The 18,449-nt window shown below is 46.4% G+C and overlaps 1 long non-coding RNA gene and 2 other non-coding genes across 3 annotated transcripts in view; all 3 read left to right on the plus strand.

Moving 5' to 3' along the window:
• LOC107055055 overlaps window positions 1-18,449 on the plus strand; it is a 302,539-nt gene that overhangs the window by 96,010 nt on the left and 188,080 nt on the right. Inside the window, exons 9-12 of the long non-coding RNA XR_001470007.4 lie at window positions 1,412-1,443; window positions 7,021-7,069; window positions 9,374-9,452; window positions 10,062-10,274. This is a non-coding gene — a long non-coding RNA (uncharacterized LOC107055055). The remainder of the gene's footprint in view (window positions 1-1,411; window positions 1,444-7,020; window positions 7,070-9,373; window positions 9,453-10,061; window positions 10,275-18,449) is intronic.
• Window positions 10,702-10,781, plus strand: MIR100 (microRNA 100). Its single transcript, NR_031482.1, has one exon. It is a non-coding gene; the product is annotated as a microRNA 100 (primary transcript).
• On the plus strand, window positions 17,366-17,474 carry MIR6675 (microRNA 6675). Its single transcript, NR_105544.2, has one exon. It is a non-coding gene; the product is annotated as a microRNA 6675 (primary transcript).

The following is an 18,449-nucleotide window of genomic DNA, read 5'->3' on the forward strand; positions in this document are numbered from 1 at the left end:
GACGTTGGCGATGGGGTCCAATAAAAAGTGGTCCAAAATTATTTCTGTGTTGGATCTGCTGTACTTGTGACTCATGTAACTCTAAGACAAATTATCCTCTGTCCGACCGTCCATCCATGGAACAATTTGATATATATCTTTTACTCTTTGGGAGGAACAGAACTTACTGTGAACGCAGTGTTTTCAGTGAGAGATGAACCATATCAGCACAGATTTTTCCAGATGGCTGTGACTTGACTGCAGGCTAGGAGCAAGTGGGGTGTTTTCCTTCTCTACTGGGGATTTTGCCTGTTCTCTGGATGCTTCCAAACAGTTTCTATCTCTGGGTGGCTTTAAAGAGTGATCTTAAAAGACTGCACCGTGGAGATGCACCAGTTTGGACCAAATAGTAGGTATTATCCCAAAATATTTGCTCAAGGAGAGGTAACCTCTCAGACCCCCTGTAAGGATTTTATCCCCTCATCTTCAAATGGCACAGTTCAAACACACGGCTAATGACACATGTAATGATGGTAAAATGGAAGTGCTGCTGCAAAGAGGAACGTTTAAAAATAATGATATACCTCTAACTAGGACTTACAAAAGGAAGTCTTAAATAGCTGGAGAGAAACAGATGCTTTGGGGGACTTGTGGATAAAAATAGTGGCTTTCAAATTGCAACCAAAACAAAAATGTGGCCTTACTTAGTCAACCTCAGTGCTAGAAATTCCTCTAAAAACCATAGAGCCCAGAGCTGGGAAAGGATGTGAAATACCTGCTGCTGCACCCGCAGTGGTTTCAGCATATTTTTCTGTCTTCCACCTTGCCTTATTTCTTTGCAGTGTTCTGTCTGTAATAGCACCTGGCTGATACCCTGTTCTACGGGACTGAAGATTTATTTAATGGCTGTACAGCAGTCTGGGACCTCTGGGTTCTGTTTTCCTTGGAAAAATGCTGAAGTTGTGTCTGGGCCATGCATGCGTGGTTGTCCTCTATGTGGCCTGCACAGATTTGGACAGAGCTGATGTGGGTGTAGCTCTGCTTAGTGCTGAGCCTTCCCCTTCAAGCAGGGCTCTCTTATCTCAGTTACCTCCCTCTGAGATGAGGGCCCAGCTCAGCCTCAGCAGGGCTGGATGTGTAGTGAAGATGTGACAGCTTCTTAAAGTCCATTTCAGCCATCTGTAGACATGTGGATCTGACCTTGGTGTCCTGCAGGCAGCTCCAGCTCCGCATCCAGGCCTTGGAGCATCTGTACACAGGGGCTGAGAATCAGTTGTGTGGTTTTGTCTAAGTGGAAAAAACGTGGTTAGATCAGAGAGGGTATTTTAATGACTATTCCTACTTTTCCCTTACTTGTTAGGACAATAAAAAAAAGGCAGATCTTTCTTTTAAGTGGATAGCTTTACTCATTCATGTGGTGTTTTTGTTTCAGGTGGTTCTTCTCAAACCAAAAGGAGCAGTCAGGTGAGCCCAGTGTTTCGCTTTCCTGCAGATCTATGCGTGCAGCCTCTGAATCCCAGGGACTGAGGTTTTTGGTGGTTCCATCACCTCCTGACCACGATCCCACCAAAGGCATTTTTAAAACACGCCTTTTGCTCTTTGTCTCCTGTGCAGTGCCGCAGATTGGCTTGCTTTGGAGCTGGCATTTAGCGATTAGAACTTTATAATTTTCTCCTTTATTGGTAATGCCCTCACACTGTCATTTGGAGCTGAAAGGAAAGCATGCTGCTCGAGCTGGCCCCACCGGGCGCCGTGATAATGCTCTTATGAGTGAGACTGTCATTAGATTAAGTGGAAGATGCCAGTAGAGTTGTTCTCGATGGCCGGCCTCTCTTTTCTCCGCACGGTGCTCGGAGTCCAACTATACTTTTTCTTTCACATTTCCATATTGTCCCTCCTTTATGCCTTGTCAAGAGCATTAGTCACAGCCATCCATCTGCATCATATATCGCAGCCGAGACAAAGCCAGCGGGACGTGTGGCTGCTCAGCACCCTCAGCCCCGCCGCGGCACAGGGCTCAGGTCCCTCGTGTGAACAGCAAGCAGTGGGGCAGGGAGCGAGCATCTCACCCCATATGCTGCGTGGCAGTCCTTCTCCTGGAGCTGGGCTATTGGACTCACCTCTCATGTTTTTGCAGGTATAAAAGGGAAGCGATGCTCGTTAGGGCAGTGTGGGTTCCCATTCCGGAGCACGCAAAGCCTTCAGCTGGACCTGAAAGCCGGGCAGTGTGCTGGGGTTTGCTCCAGGGCACCACCCGCAGCATTGGCTTTTCTGGTGCATGGCAGTGCTGAATTTGCAGACTGTAGGTTTGGATTCCCCCTGGGAAGTTCTCATCTCATGAAATGTGGTGCACAAAGCAGAGAAAGGCGGGTGCTGGCTGGCTGTCAGTGGGAGAGGGTTGGAGATGAAGAAGTGGAAGGAGGGCTTAAGGAGAGCGATGGATTTCCTGCGCCCAAATAACAAAGAAGAGGGAAGAAAACCAACACAAATGTAATTTTGTCCTGGCTCAATGATGCACTGTCAGTCACTGAGGGATGAATTGTGCTGTGCAGCAGTAGTCACCTTCCACGAACGCTTCAGGCTTGATTTAATACCCCTCTTCCTAAAAGTAGAAGGTGAAAAAATGGTTTAGGGGCACACACAGCAGAGCCGGGGGGGGGGGGAGAAAAAAGAAGTAGTAAATAAAAGTTGTTTAATATGTATCACTAACCCCACTGTGGTGGGAGAATGAGGTGGGAGGGGGGGGGGGTCCAGCATGGCTGGTGGGCGTCAGACATGTGCCATGGATGGGGCTGGGAGGGGAGGGCAGGGAGGGAGCGTGGCTGTCTGCATGCGCCTGCATAGCACTTCCTCTTTAAAATTCCCTTACTAAGCTCAGCTCCTATATTTTATATTCAGAACGAAGGTTCCCGCCCCCCCCCCCAGCCCTCCCCACCCACCACCACCCTCTCTCCCTTTAACTTGTTAAGTTTGAAAGATGATATATACACACAGTTTGCTTTGCCAGTCAGCCCGTTTAAGGCCAAGATTAATGCAGTGCATTGGTGCAATCGTGCCGCAGTGGTGCGTGATCGGAATACGAGATGGAATACAGGGGGAAAGGCCAGAACTGTGCCTGTATTCCGAGTTTACACAAGTCTCCTTAGCAACTTGTCTGATTTTTATGTATAAACGTATATGTGTTTTGTATGGGATACGTGTGCGTGCACGCACTCTCACATCACCAGCGGATAAAACACCCCCTAAGTTTTTTTTAAATAGCTCTGCTTGTTGCTCTTGTTTCGTGTTGTCTTATTTTTGTTTTTCCTTCTCCCTTCCCTTTTTGTCAAACGAGCGGCTTATTAATTAATTAATTAATTAACTTATTTATTTAATTTCCCGTGGAGCGTTGGGGGGAGGGGGGACCCGCGGAGGGGTGGCAGTGGGGCTATGGAGGGGGTTGGGGGGGGGGGGTGGGAGCACCGTAATACTTTGCATTGTGACTTCTCCAGAGTTGGTTCCTTTCCAGTTGCTCACATCTCAGCATGTGGAATTATTGCGCTTTCTCCCCATTTGCCACAGAGTTGGCAGCGTGCTGACATGGTTCGTCCTTTCAGTTCGGTTTGGAGCCAAGCTGATCTTTATTTTCATTTTATTTTATTTTATTCTATTTTATTTTATTTTATTGGGGGGGGGAAGGCGCGTTTATTTATTTCGAAACAAATTCTTTCCTTCTGAAAATATGCACCGTGCGTTTCCTAGCCTGTAAAATGGAGGAAGGAGGGAAACAAATGAGAGAAGGTGAGAGGATTGTGGCACGGCTGTCCCTTCATTCCCCTCCCCGTCCCATTTTTGTAGTTGCCTACAGAAGAACCCCCCTCCCCACAGGAGGGAGTGGCCTTATAGCGATGAAGGTACGTTGGGTTTGTGTGTGTGTGTGATACTGTATGAATAGCACGGGGCAAGGGAAAGGACGTGGGGTGGGGAGAGCAGGGAGGGTGGAGAGAGGGAAGAGTTCTCCTCCAAGTGCTGTACCTTGAAATAACCCAGGGGAAAATAGTTGCTGCCTCACTTGAGTTGCTTTCAGAGCCTTGCTGTGCACTTCTACTTTTTCTTTTACTTTTATTTTTATTTTTTGTAGGGCTTTGGGGGGGGGGGGGGGGGGGGGGGGAGGGAAGAGGGGAAGAAAAAAAAAAAAGAAAGAAACGGAGCCAAAAAAATAGTGCAGGCTTGATTTTGATTTTGGCTTCTATACAAACAGATGTTGCCTGTCATTCCGTGGTTAAGCAGGCAGCAGATTGCAGCGAGCAGCAGCAGTTCAGGGGAACTGCAGCAGAACTGGAAAGTGGGAGATGCCTTACAGAAATACCTTTTTTTTTTCTTGTTCTGCACACAAGTATTTTTTCCCCTGGAATTACCCTTCATTACGTGTCTGTTTTCAATTATTTGTATTATTATTATTATTATTATTATTTGTTTTTTTTTTACTTTTTGAATATTTATTTTTAAGCGGGCACAGCAAACCCAGAGCGAAATGGGGGAGCACTGGGAACTCTCCCCTAATATCACCAAAGCTGCAATCATTCGGGCTGCTCTGGGAGCTCCTCAGTCTGCTTTTTTGTTCTTTCTCCCATAGGGAACACATGTAGGAAAGGGGGTATTTTGGAAATGTGTGAGGCACTCTCGGTAAGTGAATGTTTACCACGACTCAGGGCAGGCACTGTGTTTTGCTGAGCTCGCCCCGCAGTGCCGTATGTGGGATCGTGAAGGTTGAAGGCCTTTCTGTCTCCTTTCCAAGTCTTAGCAGCACTGTAAGAACAAGAATCCCGCTGTTTATACAGTAGAAGTTCTAACGAAGCACCGAGACGCTCCATCCCGTGGCTCCTTTGTGTTCTGTCTGTGCTTGCAGGTCTGATCCCCCTCCTTTGCTATGCTCTGCTTTTTTATTTTCCCCCTTTTGGTTTTTGATTTCTGCTTTCCGATTTAATCATCAGCAGAGCGAACAGCGCAGCGTGGGGAGCTCTGGGCCGAAAGAGTTAAAGTTTCTTGGCACGGGAGCAGCAGTTTAGCAACAGATCAATTCATTTAAATGAAAGAAATCACAGACCGAGCCATCTGATTTTGAAATTTCACATCTTATGGCTCCACTTTAGAACAAAGCTTCTGTTTTTCTTTCCCCTCTTATTAATAATTCACGCCGCTTTTGTTTCAGCCCGTTGGTTTTCACGGGAGCTTTCGGTTGTCTGTAGCCTGTCTTTCTTTTTTTTCTTCTTTTTTTTCCCCCTCTCTATTTTCCCTCTTAAAATATGAAATACCGGGGCTGCGTTCGTCTTCTGTGCCTCGCTCTGCTGCAAAGCCAGCCGTAAACCTCTGCTCAGCACAGCTGGTGTCGGAGCTGTTTGCACCCTGGGTGATCGCCGCTTGGAAACAGCTTCCATGCGCTGCCCGGCGGGCTGCACACACCTCTGTGCGCTCAGCCGTGTGCACAGGAGGGATTTCTGTGCCCGGATCCAAGGTGCACAGCCGGCTGCAGGCAGTGTGTGCGCACCGACAGGCAGAAGGGCTGCGTTGCTCTGTGCCTTACGGTGTATCCGTATCCTGGGTGGGAGCCCTTGCAGTGTGTTTCACGGCTGGGCAAAGTCTGGGGAGGATCGCGAGCGACTTTGGGTGGCTTTTTGGTCATTGAAATGCGTTGGGCTTTGGTACCAACCCCAATCAGTTGTTTTTTTTTTTTTTCCATTAAGTATAATGAAATAACTAAATTCACCTACAGTAATTTTTTCTTTAAATCACATCCCATCTTTGACACAATCTCCTTAATAATAATAATAATAATTAAAAAAATCATTCTCTCCTGATAAATGAATGCTTTTGGTGCAATGGTTTGCAGCCCCTGACCGGGGTGGGGTGGCAGCTTTGGCACTGCAGTGCTGAGCCTCTTCCCAGCGGCGTTGGGTGCATGGGGGGGGATCCCTTTGTTCGGCCGCTCCCCAACCTCAGCTCCCCCCGCGAGAGATCCTCGGTGGGGAGGAATGGTTGTAAGTGGATTTTAAGAGTGGGAAGGGTTGGGGGAGGGGGGCGAGGTAGCACCCTGCACCCATGGCTGGCTGTAGATGTGGGCGCTTTTATGGCTCCCTGCCCTGATGCCAGATCCCAACCGCGTTGCAGGGAGACGGCAGGGTTCGGAGCGCCGAGCCCGTCCCCCCCAATATCGGACTATTTCTGTGGGTGTCGTTGTGGTTACATCACAGCGCGCTCCTTCCTCATCTCCATTCTTGTGCAAAATTCAAATAATTCCCCCCCCTCCCCGATAGCAGCTGTGCATGGTTTTTTAAGTCGGTCTTTAACGTTGCGAAAGGAACAATAAAATGAAAGGCAAAACCGGCATCTTAAAACTTGGCAAGTGAAAGCAGCTTGGACTGGCAGCCAAGAATCCTGCTGTGGTGCAAAAAGAATAGCATCCACGAAGCCACCACAATCCGGGGTTTCGCTTCTTTTAACAATCGCATCGGCAGCGAGAAATAATTATTCCTTGTATCAGTGTTAAAAGAGTCAAAAAGCTTAAAATGCTTGCTTGGTGAACCTTCTCAAAAGCAGGTAACGATCCTCCTATTTGATTCTGTTTTATCAAACTTTAATTGGATAAGGATCTCTGTATGATAACTAATCAGTGGGAGAAGTGGATGCGTGTTACTAACTAGCAGGGGATGCGTTTGCTGTTACAACTTCCACGGCGCTTTATTTGCCTCGATCGCTTTGGTGCCGATAGAATTGGCAAAGTTCTGAGATGTTTGTGTTGCAAGAAACGTTTTGTTTCCGTGGGTTGGAATCGCTGCGTTGGGGTGGGCAGGAATGGATCGATCCGAGGTGGAACGTGGAAAATCAGCTTCCCAAAAAAAAAAAGAAATTAAAAAGGGGGAAAGTCGGGTGGGGGGAGGAATTCCTCCTGTAGGATTTGTCTGTTCCTTTTGCTTCTAAGGCTGCAGGCTCTGCGTGTGTGAAGGTGGGATCCCTTCCTTGAGATTTGGCCATGAAAATATCCGTAACTATTTTGTCTTCCAGAAAGCACTCCTCGTCCAGTTGGGCCTAGCAATATGGCAGCGCACATTCGGTAAGGAATCTCATCAAGTGCTGCTACGAGGTAATCTGGTTTCTCCTCGCCTCTCCACTCACTGCCTTCCTTTTCCTTACAATGTCTTCTCATTATTTCAGTGCAGAAATCTATTGATATGGGTCTTTGTGCTGAAGGTAGAGAGTGCGCGCGCGTGTATACATAAATATATATGTATATATATTTGTATGTATTTACAAGCCTAAATAGATTGGGGAGGGAGGTAAGGAAAAAGAATGGGAATTATTTAGTGGTTGTTTTTCTTATTTGACTTATTTTTGTGGCAGAAGTACGAAATGGCTGCAAAGAGAGCTTTGCTCAGGCACACAATGCATTCCATAATGATCGATTTTCCTGGACAGGGCATTTATGCTTTGTGGTTTGCAAGAATACCACCCACAGACCAAAACCAATGTTATGTCTTCAGAGACTTTATTTCTCCATGTTTCTTCCTATATTCCTTCGGCTGTAAATCCAGAACATGCCAGTCTCAGGGCTGGCTTAATGCTAAACAAAGGTGTTGTGCTTTTTTTGGGTGCCAGGCTCCAGATCCAAAGCTGTGCTGATCCTGTGCTCATCGACATGCTATAAAATTAATAGGGAAACAAAGCATCCTTAGGATAAGGATATCACAATCCTTTATGTAAGGAGTACAATCCGTGAGGTGCAGGTGGAGGCTTTTTATTTGTGATCTTAGCATTCCAGTCAAATACAGTGCGAAGACGATTGATTTGTTTGCCTACCATAGATTTTCTGCCACTGTGTGTATGTTCATCAGGTTTTCAAAAGGTACAATAGCTGTATGATTGATCAGTGGGGGGAAACGTTTTGAAACCCACATCTTGTGTAATCTATGGCACTCCTTCAATCTCCCTGAATATGGTTGATCTACGTGAAATTAATTCTGTTTTAAAGCAGCAACGTGTTTAAAAGCAATAATAGTCCTTGTATCTCCCTGTTCACTTGCTGCTGCCCCTATCAGTTCACCGTCTCAGAAATCGTCCATGAGTTTCTTTTGCCAAGGGCATGAAAAGGAAGAGGTTGGCTGCTGGACACTTGTCATTTGCAGCACGTAGGTGCCACTGAATGCAGTCTGTGTGCCACCACGCTGCCTTTCCGCGGGGCCCACGGGAGTGCAGAAGTGGTGGATGAGATTCATGGTGGGGGCCTGACGGAGTGTTTTCTTTGGCACACATAGGTGCTCTGCTAAAGATAGCTCCTTCTGCCTTCTCTTTCCCTCTTTCCTTTTTTAACAGCTGAAGCTATGGTGATGGAGCCTAACGCTCGTTCTTCCCTTTTGTTCTGCGAAGCAGTCAGGTAGGGAGGCACTGGGAGATGGAGGGCCAGAACTGCAGCACTGAGCAGCTCTCTTTTAGGCAGCTGAAGAAAGAGCATATTCTGGTATTTGGTCAGCACCTTCTAGCTGCCCTGACGAGCACGCAGGGAGCTCTCGGACGGTCCGCCTTGTTCTGTCTCTGTAATCATTCAGTAATGAGGACAAGTTGCTGAAGTGCATTGGGTGCCTTCATTCAAACCAGTGCAAGCTGAGGGCACATGTCCTGCTACAGGAGGTATGTGCAGGCCACCCACATGCCACGACGTGGTTGCCTTCAGGGACTTCAGTTATATCCCAGTGGTTAGAAAATGAGTCTGTGAAGTATTAGGGAGAAAAACAAAGATTTAGAGCTAGGGAAAGCTAGTAGATGTGTAACCTTCACATTAGATGTGTACTTCAGTGAGATTGGTCCTTTCTCACACAAAAAAATAAGGGATTTCTCTGCCAGCAGAGACATGCAGATCATCATACCTTCACACATACACATCAGTGGAGAGAAAATTAGGGTCAAAATGAATGTGCTCTTAAAAAAAAAATACACTGTTATGCAATGTTGCATTATAGCATGGGAGTGACTTACAAAGGTCTGATGGAAAAAATCCTTGCCATTGTATGAAATGCTGATAGAGGCAGCAGCAGTGTGACTGTGCTTATTTGGCTCGATCAGAAGGGTCAAGAGACAATTTGAATCACAACCTTAGGTCCCCTGAAATAAATGAGCTCCGTGGTTGGAGGGTTTGGGTTATTTTTGGTAGGGCAGCATTTGTTATATGCCGTTTGCAGCTCTGTTCCAAAGGAGTGCACAATGAGTGCGTTTGTGCATGACGTGACTCTGTTCTGTCTGCAGGACCATGTGCTCTCTGCCCCACTGCCTCGAGTGCACGCACTGCAGGGTGAAGGCTTTTGGAAAGCGGGGGGTTCTCATTGCACATGGGCTCCTACCTAAAAGCTCTCCTGGTTTTGCACAGATGCTGAACCCTTGCTCCTCCTGTTCTTGGTCTGAATTTTGGGCGCTGGGAGCTCTGGAAAAGCTGAATGCTTTTGAAGGTAGGTATGGGAGTCTGAAGCGTAGGGATATAAATGTAGGCAATCAATTTAGTAGATAACCTCTGGACAGATGGTGAAAGTTTAACATCTCTGTTGCTGGATGGAGCAAGAGTTGCATATAACTCAGTTAAAGCACTATTCCAATAAAGGGAAATTGTATTTATTAATTGCATGCTTAGCAGGGTGTGCAGGTTGAAGTGTTTTATTTTAAGAGCCTACACAAGAAGTGGGGGAACTTTTGAAAGCGTCAAAATAGCAAAATGATTTTCCACGTGCTGACTGCTTCGTTTTATAGGGAATACTCTGAAGAGAGAGGAGACGCAGCAAGTAAAAGTGCGGATCCACTTTGAGCAACAATTGCTCTGACTGATTTTGTGCACAGGCTGCACGTGGAGCTCCCAGCAGCCTGCTCTGTGGCCTAATTCCCCACCAGTTGCCCACCCAATAAAACTTCATTAATGGGAAATGTTAGTTACGCCAGCAAGAAAACTTGCAAACTCTGGGGGAAGGAGGGGAGGTTTCTTGCTGGCAACTTTGCTCCATGATTCTCTTTGAGGTCTTATTAGAAAAAATTCTAAAGCAGTTTAATATCTGTCTCTGTCATTGTAGGAAGAAATGCTGTCAGATAGCAGAGTTGGAGCTGGGGGAATTCTCTGGATCGGTTCGTGAAGCGAAAGGATTCTTTCTCTTTAAAAATAGAATGACAATAGCACCCCGGCCCAGAAATGACTCCTCTGAAAGTTAAAACAACTCTGAGGCAGTTGCTGTCTGCTTCCACCGGGCTGCCAGCGTGGAAATGAGACCACTTCTTGCGGGATGGGGGTATGTGTTTATTGCACTGCTGTCTGCTCTTAACCCGCTGCACCGTTAGCGATACGCCGCTGGTGTTGGCCATTACTTCTTCAGTGCTGTGTAACCAGCAGAGATTCTGCCCAGGGAAGTAGTTAGGAGAGAAAAAAAAATAATCCGCTGATCTCCTGCTTTCTTTTATTTGTTTTAAAGTTGGTTTTGTTTTACTGAGGTTTTGAAGGAAACTGTAGCAACAGCGCTGATGGTATAGCAAAGCCAAGAGGCGGCTCTTTACCCTCAGAGAAGCGGTGTTAAGGTGCTGAGGGGCACGGAGGCTGCTGCCTGCTAACAGCTCTGACATTTCGTTTGCAGAAACGCTTTTTTCCTCTTTTAAAACAAAAACAAAACCAACAAACCAAAGCCAAAAGCCAAACCTAACAAATTGCAGAAGAGACCCATGCCTGTTGCCACAAACCCGTAGATCCGAACTTGTGGTCATATTCCACACAAGCTTGTATCTATAGGTATGTGTCTGTCTGGCAAGTGCACAAAGTGTTGTGTTTCTGCATTTTCACTGATGATGTTCGATTCTGCTGTTTGTGTCTTTCGTCTAATGCCTTCTTCCCTCCTCCTTTGTTTCTTATTAAGAAATGTAAAATCAGAGCTGCAAATCTTGCTCTGCAATTACCGTATCAGTTTCCAGCTTGGGTTAGAGTTAAAATACGCTCATACCAACTAACAACTCGTTTGTGCCTGAACGAAATGGGACGGGGGAGGTCTGTGACATCAGCCTGAAGAAATGAAATGTCGGCGACGTTACACGTGGGTCTGGCTGTGGGGCATGGGCAGGGGTGGTCCTGAGGTTGTTGGGAGCAGAGAAAGCCGTTTCATTTATGAAGTGACGGGGGTCCATTCTTTGCTCGGTGACGATTTGTCTGTGAGAGCAAGAGGTGCTTCTGTTCGCCTTTATTTTGGGTAACTTCAGCCCCTGCGCACAGTGCAGCCGTGCAGCTCAGTGCCAGAGCCGCCCGTTGGCTCTCCAACTCCTTTCTCCCTCTCAGATCAGCTCAGTGTAGAAGCCAGGTTCTCCTAATTTTGTGGTATTTATTTCATTTTAAATGGTTTTTAAAGTAGAGCAGGGGAAAAACCCATGTAAGCAGGCAGTATGAAACCTGCTGGGCAAAGCTGACATTTCTAAGTGGAACAATTACTTTTGAAGAAGTTTTTTTTTCAACCCCAACATACAGATCCTATGTGAAAATAATTAGAACGTGAACTCAAAATAAAGTCTGACTGTTTCTTTCCAGCAGCTTTCAGTGTTAATTTTACCAAAGATTTGGTCTGTATTTCCACTTCTAAATTTCTCTGTTTCTGAACTTGGCTGGTTTGACACACGCTGCTGCGGTCCAAAAATGTTGTGTTTTTTTTTTTCCTCCCTTGCTGAATTTCCAGGGTTTGCTGTGTGTTTTCTGGTTATTGTAGAAGCACAAAACAATGGCAGAGAGGGCCTCTGCTAATAGAACTGCAGTCTAACTGCTTTTGTTTCTCCGTGTGGATTGAAACTAGCAAGAGGTGTGACCAAGAAGGATGCAGGATGCTCTTCCAGGCAAAGGTGTTGCAAGGCCACAGTGAAGCCTTGCTGTGATTTACTGCCCAGAACGTGCAGCCGGAGTCCAGATCTCCCCTGGTCATTGGTTGCCATCACCTGTGAAGTTGCTGGAAGCTCCCAGTGCTCAAACAGTGGTTCCTGACTCCTCCTTCCCCTTTGCTAGTGGGTGTTGTATCTGCCATGGTGGAATGAATTGGGTTTCTCCTGCAGTAGATGCAGGATGAGATTGCATCTCATTGTGACAGTGAGGTTTGTTTTTTCTAGAGAAGCTGTTATGGTTTTGCTGATCTTCTTCTGTTTTTAAATGCTGTGCATATTCGGTGCATTAGATTCCTGTGTTTGTGGCTGTCAGAGAAGTCTTGGCTCATTCAGTCTGACCTCCAAAGAGGAGTGGTCTGGCCAAACGCAGTTACCGATATAACGCGTATTTGTGCATGGTTGCCTCTTCCCTGTAAAGCCATTTGGAGACATCAGGCATCTGGCAATGTGCTGAGGGAAGCCTGGAATTTGTCGCTGAGCGTTTTGGAGTCTGCCACTTCAGGTGACGTTGTGTTGGGAGTGCCAAAAACCCATGGCAAGGGAATTGGGCTCATGTGTCGCAAAACGAGATACCACCCTTGGGCTTGTGGGAAGCTTGAAAGCACACTTTTGGATTAGAAGAATTAATATTTGAGTCAAAGGAGAGGAAAGAGTGCACAGACTACTTCGGGTGCAGTATTTTAGTGCAGTTCCTCAGCATGCTGGGCTCTGCTGATCAATATCCAGCTTTCTTCTTTTGGAGAGAGGCTTGACTTAACCATGGCTGGATGCTTAGAAAGCAAACATGAGCGATGTGCCATTGGACACAGGGCCAAGGTGCCTGCCCATGCTGCTGGTCTCCCTTCTGGTGCTCAGCTTGCTTTCTGGTCGCTACTGCTTTTCTGCTGCTTGGCAAAGGACAAGGGCAGCTGTGCCTCTACATGGGGATGCAGCAGCTCAGCCCGATGTGAGCTGGAGATGCTCCATGGTCTGTGGGACAAGTGGACACGCTGCAGAGCACACCCATGAAACATCACTAATTTTTTAATTTATTTTAGTTAATTTTCCTTACTAGGCTCCCCCCACCCTTTTTAGCTGTAGCCTCTGATACTCTCCCCCGCCCCTTTGTTTTTCAGCTCAGCCTTTTGAAAAGAGCTGTATTGTGTTTTTGGCGTTAATTTGTATTTCTTTGCCATTGGTTGTATTTCACCGCACTTCATTAAGTTTTAGAGTGAAACTCGAGTCTGACAAAATGATGGGAAGAACCTTGAAATGTGTCTTCCCTCTAGGACGGAAGAAACTAATTGGAGGCTGCGGTGCTTCTACCTGGATGTTCCTCGTGAATATTTTCCCTCACATAGTTGATGGGGAGCTTACATTTATGCAGCAGCTTTGATCTGAGTGCCAGGCAGAGTGCACAGAGATCTCTTCATCTGTCACCGAGGCACAGCGGCCGCATCCCATTGCGCCGGCACGCTGCAGGGTCGCCATGGGCAGGGAGTGCCGGATGCTTTGCCCAGTTTGATGTTGCAGGGCACAGAAAGAAAGAGAAGGCAGCTACTGGAGCTGGAAACAAACCAGAGCCCCTCATGCAGATGTACCGGGAGGGCCTCTGGGACGTGAAAAATCCACAATATCCTCTCAAAAATGGGTACCTTGATCAGCGCAGTGCATTCTCTAGCAATAAGCAGTCATTGCTTTAGCACCTCCCAGGAAAAAATGCCTCCAGTGGAACTAACCTGGCTATGTGTTCCTCTAGGGAGGCTCTGCTACAGCAGTGCTCCATTTCACCAGTTAGTGCAGAGGCAGAAGTTCTTGTCTGAAGAAGAAAAGCAAACCTTTTCCAATGCGAGCTCCTCTTGTTCTTCAAATTTGGTAAATCATGGTTTTCTCCCTCAAAATAACAAGACTGCTTCTCCTTTCTGTTAATGACACCTTTCACTGAAAGGCCATTTGCAGACAGGCGTATTGCACAGCATCCACTGGGGTGCAAGAATGATTCCACTTGCGTGCTCCCCCTTTTCCCAGTCTCATCTGGTGCAGAGCACAGCGAGCGGTGTCAGCAGAGAGGAGCACACAATAGCATTCGGGTAATTAGGATAACCATATGCAGTGGCAAATGGGAATCATGATAAGCAGAATGTGATTGTGTACCCTGGAATTTGAACCTTATCCAAATACTCTTATTCAGATAATCAAATCTCGTCAAACTCTTAAAAGGCAGAGAAATTACTATTTCAGTAATCTGATTTTTTTTTTTTTTTTTAATACTTGGTTCTTTGTTTATTTGTTTTTAATCAGTGAGGGAGAAAATAGGGAGAGGATGTTCGTAGACACGGATGTTTGGGATTAAGACCCCCACCCTTGAGCCAGGCAGTCTCCATCACTTAGAAGCTTCAGCCCCGGTGATCTGAAGGAGGAATGTCCATACAAAACCAGCGTTGGCTCTGGGACCTCCTCATGGTATGCAGAGTCTCCAACAGGAGCATTCAACCTGGGCTGTCTGAGCTTCCCACCTTCCTGCAAGGCAGTATGGTGCTGCTCAGCCATAGAACAGGCCTAGGCCTGTGGGTTTTGGAGGTCATTTCGAGTCATCAGCCCTGCAGCTTGCCTACCAGCATTGCTGAGCCACCCCTGGGCCCAGCACTGAGTGTATCCAGCCCAGGGCTCTAGCTATACTGACACAAAGCTCTCTGTGCTTCAGCAGTAAGTGCTTGGCTACCCTTCCCCTAGAAACTACCAGATACTGAAATGTGATATTGAGTAAATCTTCAGACTGCTGTAACCCTTGCTAAAAATTCGAGCACGGACCATTTTTGTAATGTGTTGAAAAATTTGGGGTTGCTTTCAAAATACTGTAGTTGCTCTGGATGTCAGCTGAGCCCAGATGAGTTTTCTGACTTTAATTTGCAGACTCTGAAAGTCCCAGCCCAGCTCAGCCCACCTGCCAGGCTTCTAGGAGAGCTGCCTGAGCTGGGGTAAACCTTTGAACCTCTTGAGGTTCCTCAACCGAGTCCCAGTAGTGAAGCTGCATCGAATGAAGCTCAATGGGTGAGCTGATCAGATGGAATCACATCAGCATTTCCATTGTAAAATCTCATCTGCCTGAGGTTTTTGAAAGTCCTCTGTTAAACAGATCACTCCGAGCTGAAGTTTAGCAAACAAGATTTCAGACCTCAAACCGGAACAATATCATTTGTGGGTTTGGGTATTTATTTTTTTCTCCATGACTTCAGGAAATGTGTTTGCTTCAGGAGTATTTTCTGCTTTCCACCTCCTCCTTGGCAAGCCCTGCGGCTGCCTGCCTGGGATCTGAACGTGAAGGTGGGCTCTGTAGGTTCTGTATCCTTCACGGTCAAAAAGGCACGGAGCCAAATCTCAGCTGATGATTTCGCAGCTGATCACAACAAAACAGAATTTTGCTTCCTTGAGCTCATCTGTCCTGAAGTTCCATTGCTGGTATCATTGCTGTCTCAACTCCGTATGGTCAACAGGAGTGGTCTGCAAATGCACACACAGTATGGTATAGCTTAGGAGGTGTAATACATGGGGCACTGCTTTTTGTGTCATTGTTTTTTGGGGATACTCTACCCTCTGAAGAGCTGCTTTTCTATGGAGCATGCTGCTTTGCATTGCAAAATGTTTTAAAAGAATGGAATATCTCATTAAATCCTCGAAAAGCAGTGCTGAGTTAGAATTCTACCAACATTCTTGGGAGACCAAATGTAAAGCTTGGCTTCATCCAACATAGAGTAGGGGAGGCAGGTTTCTGTGTTCTGCTGTCACCTGAAGTCCTTGAGGGGAACAGGAGGTAAAACGAGCAAAGCTCTGCATCCCTTCCCAGTCCAGGCTCCACCTGCACCTCCATCTGATGTTGCCTGGGGTCCGTGGGCTGCTGTTCACTCTGAAGGTGCATTAACTTACATAGGAGTGTGTGGCTCTGCATGCAACGAAATGCTCCCCACAACTGTATTTAGTAGGAACGTTTATAACATCGATACGTATCATAATTGAACATTGTCATTAGATTACGTATTTACCCTAATTACATAATTAGGTATGATTGTGCTAATTGAGTAAAGACATAATTGACTAAAATCACCCAAAAACAAACACGGGGAGTCACGCCACCAGCAGGAAGTGCTGTAATAGACAGCGGTGCTGGAGATCTCTCCTTGCAGAAGAGGAACATTCATGGTTCATAGGCAGTTACCAAACAGACAGATGTAGTGAAGGTGCTGGGTGATGGTAATTAGGTGACTTCTGTTTTAATATTTGATCTCAGCTCCTCAGCTCAGCTCCTCGTGTCAGTAGTAGCAGCAGATATCCTAATTGACGGCATGACTAGCTGCGTGATGCTTCTTTTCTGCTTGAAATGACTGTTCCTCCGGGGTGCAAATACACTTTCATCTGTCCTGGCTTCATCTGAGCTTGAAATGGTGGGAACAGAATATCTCATTCTGAAACCAGGCTCTCACTGATGGCAAATCTCGCCCTGATAATCAGTGCAGCAACTGTGGGGGTGTCTAAAAATTGGCCGGAGGGAGAGTATGGGACAGAAACTGCTTCAGTGTTTAAAAATACTTTATCTTAAAGTCTCTGTTTCTTTTTCTTTAAAGCATCTCTGAAGCAGGGATAGGTCACATGCGGGTCCACAGAAAGGCTTGTTTCTTCCTATCGCATTGTTTTGGAGGGCCTTTGGATATATGGGAACTGGTGCAGAGGGATGTATAGGAACTGGGACACGAATACTGTGTTGGTGAGAACCTTGCCCCATGCTGGGATGCTGCCCCAGCACCTTGGGGTGGGAGGAAGCCCAGCGGGGTGCAGCTCCCAGCTCCCTACAGCGCTGCGGAGGGAGCGAGAACGCTCCTTGAGCGAGTGCCAGCACAGAGCTGACAGCTCAGGGGTTGGGAAACGCGGCAATGAGGAGGAAGCTGAAGTTGTGATGGAAGGGAGGCAGGGAGAGGTGGCGAGTCAGGAGCAAAACAGTCACGGTGGCATTTGCCAACCTGTGAAAAATTGAGGCTATTTAGGCTCAAGGTGAGAATATTGCTCATGAAGTATTTTCTCTTATGTCTGTGAAAGGACCTTTGCTGAGCCGAGGATGCAACTGAAACAAACGAGTTTTTCTTCCCTTTCTATTTTGGAGTGAATTCTTGGAGGATGTTTTGCTCAGCACTGTTTGTAATTACCTGGTCTGCAAAGTGTCCCATTGCAGTGCTGGTGTTAGCAGTGATCTCCTTCATTAGAATGATTAGATGCTGATAACCATTCTTTAAATGTTTCGAATTGCATTTTTTCTAACACTGATAGCAAAGTTGAAGTGCAGGGAAGTACTTTGCAGATAAATTGCAGAGAACATGTGTAGCCTATCCTCGTGATACTAAAATGGTTTAGCTCGTAAGTAAGCTCTGTTAGCTGCAGAATGTGAAATAGGACTTTTGAAAGAGTCAGGAGAGGGAACACACCTCCTGTGTCACGTAACTGAGTGGGATTTGGGGCCTCCTGCCACCATACGTGAGGTTCATTGGGTTCCATAGAGCTGCATGGGTTACATCTCTGGACGTCACGTGTGAGGGCAGATGCTCAGTGCATAGAAGAGTAGAATTGTGTCAAGGAAGATTCAGAGTGCTTTCAGACAGCAGTAAAGCTCCTGGTCTGGGGCAGGGCTGGAGAACCGTGGTGTCCTGGTCCAACTGTGTGCCTGAGAAATAGAGTGGTCAACAGTGACTGTCCTGGTGTGGTACCGTACTGCGCTGTTAACTGAGATACTGTGCCATATCCACTGAGCCCGTCAGTTCAAAGTAAACTTTCCTGAATATGTAGTCATTAGAAATTCCACTAATACTATTAACAGTAAGTACATTTAAACCTTGCAGAAATACTATTTTTCTTTCCATTTTTCTTCCACTGTTGCAAGCTGAATCCCAGCGCTTGGTAATATTTCTCATCTTCCTCCTTTGCTTTCTAGACAGGCTTTGAATGCAGAGGTAGGGCGCTGGCTTCTTCATAATCAGCAACACTACTTTATCCGAGGAAAATAGGAGCAACCAAGATGCCATCTATTCAGCACAGCTCAGCACTCATTCATGAGGTCTGATTCCGATGTAATCCCCTTCCAGCACAGAGCCGCTGTGCCTGAGGATGCATTCACCTGAGAGCAGGATCTCAGAACTGATTCAGTTCCACTGTTTGCACTGGCATATTTTAAGATGCTAATCCCTGTTTGTAAGCTGTAATAAATAGGCAGCATACTGCTTTAAGCACTAGCTTGGTGGGTAATGGGAATGAGTCACAAAGATAACATCCTGGTTGTTTGACTGTGAACTAATACAAGTGAAAAATGTAATGAGTTCCTTGTTAAGGGAACACTGTCTTATTCTGACTGCTGAGACAGGCTCAGTATTGCATTTCTAAAAGCATTAATCTGAGCAAGGAATTGATGCGAGGTTAAAGTTTACTCAAATGTTTCAACCCCTTCTGCAGTTCTCCCAGTCCCACTTTTGCAATCATCCTTTAAATGTTCAGGATCCCGGATGCATGCTCCAGAGGCAATGCTATTCGTTTTCAAAAAGGAA

Source organism: Gallus gallus, chromosome 24 (assembly GCF_016699485.2).
Source record: "Gallus gallus isolate bGalGal1 chromosome 24, bGalGal1.mat.broiler.GRCg7b, whole genome shotgun sequence".
Lineage (NCBI taxonomy): Eukaryota > Metazoa > Chordata > Aves > Galliformes > Phasianidae > Gallus > Gallus gallus.